The 11080-nt window shown below is 37.4% G+C and overlaps 1 long non-coding RNA gene across 1 annotated transcript; it reads right to left on the reverse strand.

Moving 5' to 3' along the window:
- Positions 1–3229: 3229 nt before the first annotated feature.
- LOC109373575 (uncharacterized) lies at positions 3230–11003 on the reverse strand. The gene is made up of 3 exons (XR_002122251.1): positions 10446–11003; positions 9320–9409; positions 3230–3269 (listed from the first exon to the last, which is right to left on the reverse strand). It is a non-coding gene; the product is annotated as an uncharacterized LOC109373575 (long non-coding RNA).
- Between the last annotated feature and the right edge of the window lie 77 nt (positions 11004–11080).

An 11080-nucleotide genomic window follows, 5' to 3' on the forward strand; every position in this document is an offset into this window, starting at 1 on the left:
GTTCCCCATCCCCCAATTCCCCAATAAAAATCTTTAAAAAAAAAAAAAGAGTTGGCTTGGGATGCCATCTCTGAGCAGTAGGGCCCCGGTTCAGATCCCACATGAGGGCCAGTGACGCTGCGCCTTCTACAGCTAAGATGGTGAACAACAGCTCGACCTGGAGCTGGGCTGCTGAGTCACCGGCGACAGCGTAGGCTGCAGTGGGACTGCAGTGGGCTGCCGTGAGCTATGTGAGTGGCTGGCAGCCAGCATGAGTGGCTGGCAGCTGGCATGAGCTTTCATGAGCTGCCAAGAGCCTCCGTGAGCGGCCATCCAATGGTCGGCGACCAATCTGCCTCAGTCGGGAAGAGCGAAATGATACCAACATGGGCCAATGAAGTGACGTCCTCCACAATTAGACTGAAAAACAAAAGGACAGCACCTTGTCTGTTCCCCTTCTCTTATTCCCAATGCTGTTCCCCTCCACCAATTCCCCGATAAAATCTTTAAAAAAAAAATGGCCTATTTGTAGCATGATCTGCTTCCGACTTAGACCTTCACTCTAGATGTAACGCTCTTTATGGAATGTTCTTCTCCCAGCTTTCCACTTGCTAACTCCTTAACTTCCAATCTTTGCTCAGACATTACCTTCTCTATCAACCCTACACTGATCACCTTATTTAAAACTGTACCATACCCCCCAGGCTTCTGCAGTTCATACCCTCCTTACCCTATTTTGCTCCTTTTTTTTATAATATCATCACCTTCTAACACACTGTATGGTTTACTTATATTTGTTAATTTGTGTGTTTCCTTCACAGAATGTGTAAGTTCCATAGAATAAAAATCTTGGTGTTCACTAATGTTTTCCAAATACATAGAACAGCGCCTGGGACAGATTATAAGCTAAATATCTATTGAATAAATGAATCCAAATCTAGATGTGAAGAAAACTGAGGCACACAAAGTGATAGTGAAGCTAACATATAGCAAACCCCCTTTGTTTGGTACATGGCTCCTACTGTCTCCAGAAGACATATCTGTGGGTCAGAACTTAGTGATAGGGTTGCTGAGCTCTGAATTGATGAACCTCAAAAGTCAGAAAACCAACATTGCACAATGATTAAATTTTAAAGACAGGTAGACAATTAGAAATGGAGTAGAATACAGAAGAGTAAAGAAACCTCCCAACTTATGTTGATGTATCCCAAAATAAGGGCAGAAATTAAAGATGAATGCAATTATTTACATATTTATTAATCAAATTTCTTTACATACTTTATTATTTGTTAAACACAAACTTTAAAAATCATATTGCTTATGTGCAATGTATTATCAGGTTTCTTTTTTAACCTTATAAAGGTATTTTCTATAGCCTATCAACTAATGTTTACTTATTTCAGATTTATTTCAATATTGTTCTATTTTCCTGTTTTCTACAGTTTGCACTTCATTTCTTTCTTTAGTCTTTCTTTTTCAATCAACTTTTACTGTTTTATATAGTTATGTGGTATATGCCGTAGCTTATGCTTCTGTTTCAATGGGCTTAACTTTTTATTTAACCAATTAAATTTTTTCTACCTTTCTCAACTCCTTGGTGCCTGTATGTCGCTTTTCTTGACTGTGCTTTTTTGTGATAACTACTCCTTTACATGGAGCCTTTTAAACCCAATTCCATATAAATTCTGAGATCAATTCTGCTTATTTTTCTCCTTTTATTTTGAAACCCAAAATATTTTGAGATTGCCTTCCCTTTTCTGTTTATATTTGATAATTCCATCTAAGTTAATATTGCTTCCTTTGCAATCTGTGTATCTTTTATTTCTTATTCTTGCTTTATTGCCCTGGTTTAAACTCCCAGTAGTACTATGCTGATTAAGAGGTAAGAGTGGACATCTTTGCCTCATTCCCAATCTTAGGGGAAAGCATTCAATCTTTTACCATTAAGCATAATGCTACAATAGCTATAGGTTTTTTGTAGATTTTCTTTATCAAATTATGGAAGTTCCCCTCATTTCTGGTTTTCTGGGAGTTTTTTTTAATCATGAATGGGTGAGTATTGGATTGTATGATATGCTTTTTCTGCATCGATTGATAGGATAATATAATTTTTCTTCTTTAGCCTGTTGATATGTTAGATTACATTGATTGGCTTTTTAACTGAAGTATAATTAACATACCATATAAGTCACATATTTAAAGCATACAATTTCATGGTTAATATATTCACATTTTGAACCATCATCAATAACTCCCAAATATTTTTATAGCCCCCAAAATAAAATCCTTACCCTTCAGCCGTTATCCCCTTGCTTTCTACTTCCTAGTCCCTGTCAGCCACTAACCTGCTCTCTGATTTATATATTTGCCTAATCTGGATATTTATACAAATGGAATCACACAATATGTGGCCCTTCGTAACTGACTTCTTTTATTTAGCATAATGTTTTCAAAGTTCATCTTTGTTGTAACATCATTCTTTTTCATGGCTTGATAATATTCCATTCTATAGACGTACCATATTTTGTTTATCCATTCATCAGTTGATAACATTTGAGTTGTTTCCACTTTTTGGCCATTATGAATAATGCTTCAATGAACATTACTGTCCAAGTTTTTGTGTGAACATATGTTTTCCACAGATGTACTTTTAAATATTGAACCAATTCTAAATATATGAAAGAAATCCCACTTGGTGGTGGTATATGATTCTTTTTATATGTTGCTAGATTTGATATTTTAATATTTTGTTGAGATTTTTGTGTCTATGTTCATTAGAGTTTGGTCTGTAGTTGTTTTTTTTAATTAAAATTTATTGGGGTGACAATGGTTAGTAAAATTACATAGGTTTCAAGTGTACAATTCTGTAATACATCATCTATATATAACATTGTGTGTTCACCAACCAGAGTCAGTTTTCCTTCCATCACCATATATTTGACCCATTTACCCTCATCTACCACCCCCTAACCCCCTTCCCCTCTGGTAACCTCTAAACTATTGTCTATGTCTATGAGTTTTTGTTTATTTGTTTGTCTTGTTCCTTTGTTGTTTTCAGTTTTATATCCCACATATCAATGATATCATATGGCTCTCAACATTTTCTGTCTCACTTATTTTGCTTAGCATAATAATCTCAAGATCCATCCATGTTGTCACAAATGGCACTGTTTCATCTTTTCTTACGGTAAAATAGTATTCCATTGTGTATACATATCACATCTTCTTTATCCAATCATCTATCGAAGGACACTTTGGTTGTTTCCATGTCTTGGCCACCGTAAATAAAGCTGCAATGAACATCAGAGCACATATATCTTGGATTCCTATATACTAATAATGAAATCTCAGAAAAAGAAATTTAAAAAAAAATTCCTTTTGCAATTGCAACCAAAAAATAATAAAATACCTAAGAATAAACTTAACCAAGGATGTGAAAGACCTATACACTGAAAACTATAAGACACTTTTCAAAGAAATTGAAAAAGTCACAAAGAAATGGAGACATCCCATATTCACGGATTAGAAGAATCAACAGAGTTAAAATGGCCATATCACCCAAAGCAACATACAGATTGAATGCAATACCCATCAAAATCCCAATGGCATTTTTTAAAGAAATAGAACAAAAAATTATGAGATTTGTATGGAACCACAAAAGACTCCAAATAGCCAAAGCAATCCTAAGAAAAAAGAATAATGCTGGAGGTATCACACTCTCTGACTTCAGCTTGTACTATAAAACAACAATACTTAAAACAGCATGGTGTTGGCAGAAAAACAGACACACTGACCAATGGAATAGAATTGAAAACCCAGAAATAAACCCATATAAATATGAACAGATTATTTTCAACAAAGGAGCCAAAAACATACAATGGAGAAAAGAAAGCCTCTTCAATAAAGGATAATGGAAAAACTGGAAAGCCACATGCAAAAGAATGAAACTAGACTGCTATCTGTCACCATGTACCAAAATTAACTGGATCAAAGACCTAAACATAAGGCCTGAAACCATAAACTGCATAGAAGAAAACAGGTACTAAACTTTTGGTCTGTAATTTTGTTTTCTTTGTATTGTCTTTGGTTTTAGTATCTGTACCAGCCTCATAAAATTATTGTAAAGTATGTCTTCCTCTTCTATTTCTGGAAGACATTGTATAAAATTGATCTTAATTCCTATTTAAATATTTAATATAATTCTCCAGGGAAACCATAAGTTCCTGGAGATTTATTTTTCAGGTTTTCCTTTATGAGATCAATTTCCTTAATTGTTATAGGACTATTCAAATTGTCTATTTCATCTTGATTAAACTTTGGTAGTTTGTGGTTTTTGAGGAATTGGTCCATTTCATTCAAGTATTCCAATTTCTTTCAAAATTTATTAACATAAAATTGTTTGTAGTATTCTAGTTTTATCCTTTTAATGGCTGAAGGATCTGTAGTGCTAGCCTGTTTCATTGCTGATATTGGTGATTTGTGTTTTCCTGATTTGTGTCAGGCTGGCTAAAGGTTTAACAATTTTACTGATTCTTTTTGAAGAATCAGTTTCTTGCATTGATTTTCTCTACTGTATTCCTATTTTCAATGTTATTTATTTCTGCTATTTATTAGTTCCTTTCTTTTCTGCTTGTTTGGGTTTGTTTGTTTTTCTTTTTCTCTTTTTTTTTTTCTTTTTTGAGATAGGAACTTACATTATTCATTTGAGACCTTTATTCTTTTCTAATATAAGTATTTAGTGCCGTAAATTACTCTTGCAGCTCTGCTTTAGTTGTATCCCACAAATCTTAATGTTGCATTTTCATTTTCATTCAGTTCAGTGTGTTTTTTTTATTCCCCATGAGACTTCTTCATTGACCTATCAACTATTTAGAATTGTGTTGCATAATTTTCAGGTATTTAGAGATCTTCTTGCTCTCTTTCCATTATTGATTTCCAGTTTGATTCTATTATGGTCAGACAGCATCCCGTATATGGTTTCAGTATTTGTTGAAATTTGTTTTATAGGATATGGTCTATGTATATGAATGTTCCATGGGTATTGAAAAGAATGTGTACTCTGCTGTTGTATGGCACAATCCATAAATATCAATTAGATCCTGTTGGCTGATGGTACTGCTCAGTTCTATAATTTTGCTGATTTTCTGTCTAACAGTTCTATCAATTCCTAGAAAGGGGTGTTGGAGGCCCCAACGATAATTGTGGATTTGTCTATTTCTTCCAGCAGCTTTATCATATTTGATTATTTGTTTTCCACGCATTTTGAAGCTCTGTTGTTTGGTGCATACACATTTAGGATTGCTGTGCCATCTTTGTGGACTGATCCTCATGTAGGTAAATATTATCAGGCTCTGTGCTACAAAGGGCAATAGTCCCAGGCAATTTGTGATCAGGGCATATGAGTAGTTCAAATGAAATATTATAAATGTGCAAAACATATTTTTTATGTTTTTTGAAATAGAGTGATTTTTTTAAATCAATTTGAGGTTCACAGAAAAACTGAGCAGAAAGCACAGAGTTCCCTTGTATGCCCTGACTTCACACCAGCATAGCCTCATCCACCATCAACACCCTACAACAGAGTGGTCCATTTGTTATAATCTTTGTTAAATCTATGAGCCTACATGGACACATCATTACCACTCGAAGTCTATAGGTTTCAGCAGGGTTCACTCTTGGTACTGTATATTTTATGAGTCTTGACAAACCTATATGACATGTATCTACCATTATAGTTATACAGAATAATTTTACTGCCCTAAAAATCTTCTGTGCTCCCCCTATTCATCCCTCCCTCCCCCTTATTCTCTGCTAGCCACTGATCATTTTACTGTTTCCTCACAAACCACAGACTTTTAACCAAGTTAAGATTAGTTAAGATAGGCTAACCATTGTAATAAACATACACAAAAATATATAATGCTTCAAACTTGATTAAAAATATTTTTTTCTCTCATATAAAGTCTAAAACAATATATGTTATTGGAGGGCACCTCTCCTCCATGATTCAAGTTCCTTTCATCTTGTGGCTCTGCTGTTTTTAACATGTGGTTTCTATAGTCATTCATCTGCATCACAGATGCAAAAGGAATGTGGAAGGGATTTTTTAGGGTCTGGGATGGCATATACTTGGTAAAGCTCAGTCTTCTGGCTACTCCCCATTGCGGTGGAGGCCAGGAAATGTTTTCTAGCTGTGTGCTCAGGAAGAAGAGGAAATGGGTTAGTGAACATCTAGCCAGTCTGTGTCACAGATCTGTGGAACCCAAAGAAATCCATGGATAGACTTTAGGGGATTGATTAATCATTCAGAAGATATATGCAAAATGTTGTCTTCATTTGCATTTTCCTTGGGAGAGGGAAAGAAGGACTATCTCTGATTGTATTGATTAGGAAAGTAGTATGTTGGAGAAGTTCGAATTTAAACTGAGACTTTAAAATTGGTAGAGATGGGAAGGGTAGGGATAAAAGGTAAGGGCAATCTAGGCAAAAAAAAAACAATGCAAGCAGAGTCCCAAAGATGTGAGATGACAATGGATATTTGAAAAAAGGCTTAAAGCTCAGACTAGCTGAAGAATTGAGTTTACTTTGAAGAATATCTATTTAGTCAGTCAGCAAGTATATACAGGCTCCTCCTAGATGCCAGGGACTACAGTAGGCACTGGCTTTATAAGGATGAAAACAAAGGAAGAAGTACGATTAAACAACATGATATGAAGAGTGTTTCTAGGGACACGTAGGATGCATTGGGAGCCTGCTACAAGGACACCTCACCTTACATAGAATGTTAGGGAGCCATCCTACAAAACGGAGCCCTGAAGGATAAGCAGGAGTTAGCTAAGCTAAGAGTGGGCAGAGGAGAGCCATAGTCCAGGCTGGGAGGCATAACAAGAGTATGTAGAATATATGAATGACTGCTAGAAGGCCTCTGTGGCTGAGGCCAAGAGTGCAAGAGGACAGGTGGTATTGAAATGAGGCTAAAGAGTTAGATGGGGCCCGGATACAGAAAGAAGTTACCTTGTAAGTTAAGGTATTGGGATGTTAACCTAAGGACAACAAAAAGGGTTTTAAGCAGGGAGGTGGAAGGAGTGCGCTTGAATTAAAACCATTCCAGCTGCAGAATGGAAAATGAATTGGAAGAGAGCAAGACTTAATGTAAGAATATTGTTTTGTGGATGAATGTAATAGTTTATGGTCTAAATGACAGTGGCCTAGACTACGGTAATGGCGGTAATGATGCAGAAGGGGTAGGTAGATTTGAGAGCTGAGAGGAATGTCCCACAGGATTTGGTCTTTACAGGCTGTGGAGGTTAAATGAGAAGTCAAGAACGTCTACCAGGCTTTCGGTCAAAGGAACTGAGTAGATATTGGTGCTAATACTAAGCTAAAAAGCTGATTTGAACTGAAATTTCAGTTTAGGAAGTTGAGCTTAAATTGAGGTCGAATTTGAATTGCCAGGTGGAGACATACATAAAACAGTGGGATTTATGTGTCTAGAACTCAATGGATAGATCAAGAATGACAATATAGATCTGGGAATTGTCAACAAGGAAACAGAAACCTTGGGAACTGATAAGATTTTTAAGTACAGACTACAGAGTAAGCAGGAAGCAGACTCGAGACAGATTTTTGACAAATACCCAAAGAGTGATAGAGACCCTGAGTGTGGAAAGAGGCTGAGGAATGACTATGGAAGGAGGAGGGAAAGCAGAGGGAAGCAAAGGAAGAGAGTGCTTTAAGGAGCAGTCAAGGTGCCGTGGAAAAGTTAAGATGGATAAGGATAAAAAGCGCTTATTGGATTCAGTGACAAGATGGAGATAAATAATTCCAATGAAGTAGCAACAGCCCACTGGTGCACTGCAGAGTGAGATACAGGACAGGAGACAGTTTTCGGAGCAGTTGATTTGGAGTCAAGAATAAAGAGTGGTGACAGGAGGGAGAGGGGCCATCAAGGAAGAGTTTCTGTTTGTTGATATAGTACAGATTTAAGCGTGTTTGTTACAATTTTGAGCACTTGGAAGAAAGATACCAGAGTGTGGAAAGCCTGGAATTCTAAGTAGGAGACTTTGTTCTCAGGCAATTGGGAACCATTTCAAGAAGGAGAATGGCACGTTTATTGTCATGCTGCAGGAAGACTTATCTTGGAGTTGGGTAATGCAGATCCCAGGGGACATCCTACACTAAAGAAACTCATCCTGCCTTAAAACAAAGCAGATGTCTTAGTGTTGGGTTCTAGGTGAGGGCTTCAGCAGGATCTTTCACTATGCTTTTGTGGCAGTCTTTACAGCTTTGCTTCAAAACTGTTTCTCATTATCTCAGTTTTCTTACAGGACAAACATATTTGTTAAGCTTCATTTAGTTTGCAATTGTTCCAACCTTGATATCATTATAATTAGATGTAAAAGGCGAGTTCAACAGTCAGCCTACTTAGTTGATAAAACGTAACCAATTCTGTGTTTCCTTTTAGTCCTAAGATCCTTAAGTAACTCTTTTGCCCCAATATATCAATCTTTGTCATAAACAGCAGCACAGGAATGAAGAGAAAAGCTATTTCAAGTGCAAATTAATGTGTTGTGTGGCTGGGGGAAGGAAGAAGGGATGGTGTTTAATGGATTTAAATGAAAGAATACCAGTCATACATTTAGAGCAAAAGCAAATCTTAAATTTGCTTGGTAAACAAGATTTAATACAAGACAAGAAATATAGACCCAAAGGGGAAGGTGCGTGAGCTTCAATATCTCCAGTCTTGTTCATAAATCACAATATTGATCAAATATAAATTAATGCATGAATGTATACATTTTTGTATGGGAACTTATGAAACCTCATTTATTATGCTGGAATGAAGCAGAAAGCAATTTTTATATTATGACCACCTAAATTAACCATTTAGCATTTTAAAAAATCTTAGCTGAATGGATCTTAGCTACATGAATCTATTCTTTACATCTCCACTTCTCAAAAGAAAAATGTATTGTGAACTATGGCTCCCACTGTAGTTTTTGCTTTGGTTCCTCGGGAAGAGAACTTAAGACCAAGGGGTGAGCATTAAATGACAATGTTCATGAAAAGAGATGAAGAAAGGAATGTCTGAGAGTTTCACTTGTGATTCTACTATCCATTTCCTCCCAATGACCAATAATATATCCTGGGAGAGTCCACTGCACATTTTATTTGACTTTCTCCCTTGGAGAGATTTGCTTTGCTAAAACTCTACCCTTCAAATAATGGTTATTGTTATTGTTCAAACTGAAATATCAGACAACATGCATATTTGTATATTCTATAAGTAAATGTATAATTATATAAGCTATTCAATGATACATTTTAAAATATTCAGTACCTTTATAAGACACCATGAAATATTACGTCCTTGGGGGCGGAGATATCGCGAAAAAAAGATGCAGATGTAGTAAATCAGTGAAAATAGTGCCTAATTAGAAAGGGGAGAAAAAGATCACTTTTCAGTAGAATTAATAGCAAGTTTCCTTCTGTAACCCCCACCCCCAAACCCTAGATCAGTATTCTTAACTCTGGCTGAGCTGTCAGAACCTGTGTGGCTTTTTAAAAACATGTGCCAGGTCCCCACTCCAGATATACTAAATCCAAATATCCAGAGTTTGCCTCTCCTTGCTCTACATTTATCTTTTTTAAAACCCTTTCTTCATCCTGATGTACAGTCAGGGTTGAAGTCACTGCTTCAGAGCCCACTGCCACAAATGAGTTGTTGGAGAAGCAACATACAGGATGATATGAGGATCAGAGAAACCTAATAACAGGAGATGTTTTAGTGTTAGCTAAAATTCTCTAGGCCTTTGATTGGAGGGATAAGTTAAGTTGTAGGACTGGGTACATGGCTATAAGGGCACAAAAAATACAGAAGGTAAGCCTTCTCTTGGACTACTTGACTTTGTAACATCCTAGACAGTTTAGAAAATTGGTGTTCAATTAAAGTTCACTCGTAAGAAACAAATGTGAGGCAGTAAGATACAAGAAATCTAATGTAGAGAAAGGGTCCCAAGTTACAACTCAAAATTCAAGAGGTCTTGAGCTGCTAGTACTCAGTATTTGATATATGGCTAGTGTGAAACAAACTGAATTGAGATCATCTGTGAGTATATGTAAGTGTAAAATACACAAATTTTCAAAGACATAGTGTGAAAAACTAAGATGTATCATTTATAATTTTATATTGATTGCATGTGAAAATATTTTGAATTATTGCACTATTAAAACTGTTTCTCACTTTTTATTGGGCACCTAGAAACCTTAAAACTACACTATGTTCGTCGCATTATATTTCTAGAGGACGATGCTAGTGATTAACACTAACCTGGGGCGACTACCTGGTACTAAAAGGGGTAGGGGGGTGAGTCATAGACTTAGATGGAGGAAATAGGCTTTAAAAAGCCATTTAAAAATGAACCCCTAGAAAAGCAAACCACTGTGTAGGATCACATGGGCAATACCGTGGGAGGAGCATCTTGGAGGAGGAAACGATTTAGTTTCCTTGAAAAGCCACGAAGAACTGAAGTTCAGCATTTCAGGCTCCTGCTGTAACCAACCGGCCTTGAACTGGAAGCCCGGGCAGATGGACGTGGGAGGGTCCTGCCCCAAGGGAGGAGCATTCCCGGCTTAAGCAGGGAAGGCCCAGGAGCCACGCGGCTCAGGAAACCACCCCTGCGGCTGGATAGGACACTTCACTGGCTCTCCCTTCGACTCTCTTTAGGCTCTTACCCTAAAAGAGGGCAATCTCTTCCTGAACCTGGGGAAACAACACCCTTCGACCCACGGCTACACTCCATTCCAAGGCCGCTCCCACACTGCGCAAAAAGACCCGACCCAGGTGGGCAAAAGGGATGCGGAGAAATTAAGAAACCCAGGTGTGCGCTTCAATTGTACGCGCCTGCGCGAAAACCTACTCAATCCCTAGTTTCAGCCTCTGCTGTTGCGCCTTCATCCGGCCTCCTTTTCCCCGCCCCCACCTGGGTACGTCACAAAGAGTGACGTGTAAAGCGAACAATCACAATCCCTCTCCTCGTGATCTAGTAGGCAAAGGGAGGGAGAGGAGGGGGGAGGGGAGAGGACGAAAGGAGAAGGCTTC

This window comes from Hipposideros armiger, unplaced genomic scaffold, assembly GCF_001890085.2.
Source record: "Hipposideros armiger isolate ML-2016 unplaced genomic scaffold, ASM189008v1 scaffold_736, whole genome shotgun sequence".
Taxonomy (NCBI): Eukaryota; Metazoa; Chordata; class Mammalia; order Chiroptera; family Hipposideridae; genus Hipposideros; species Hipposideros armiger.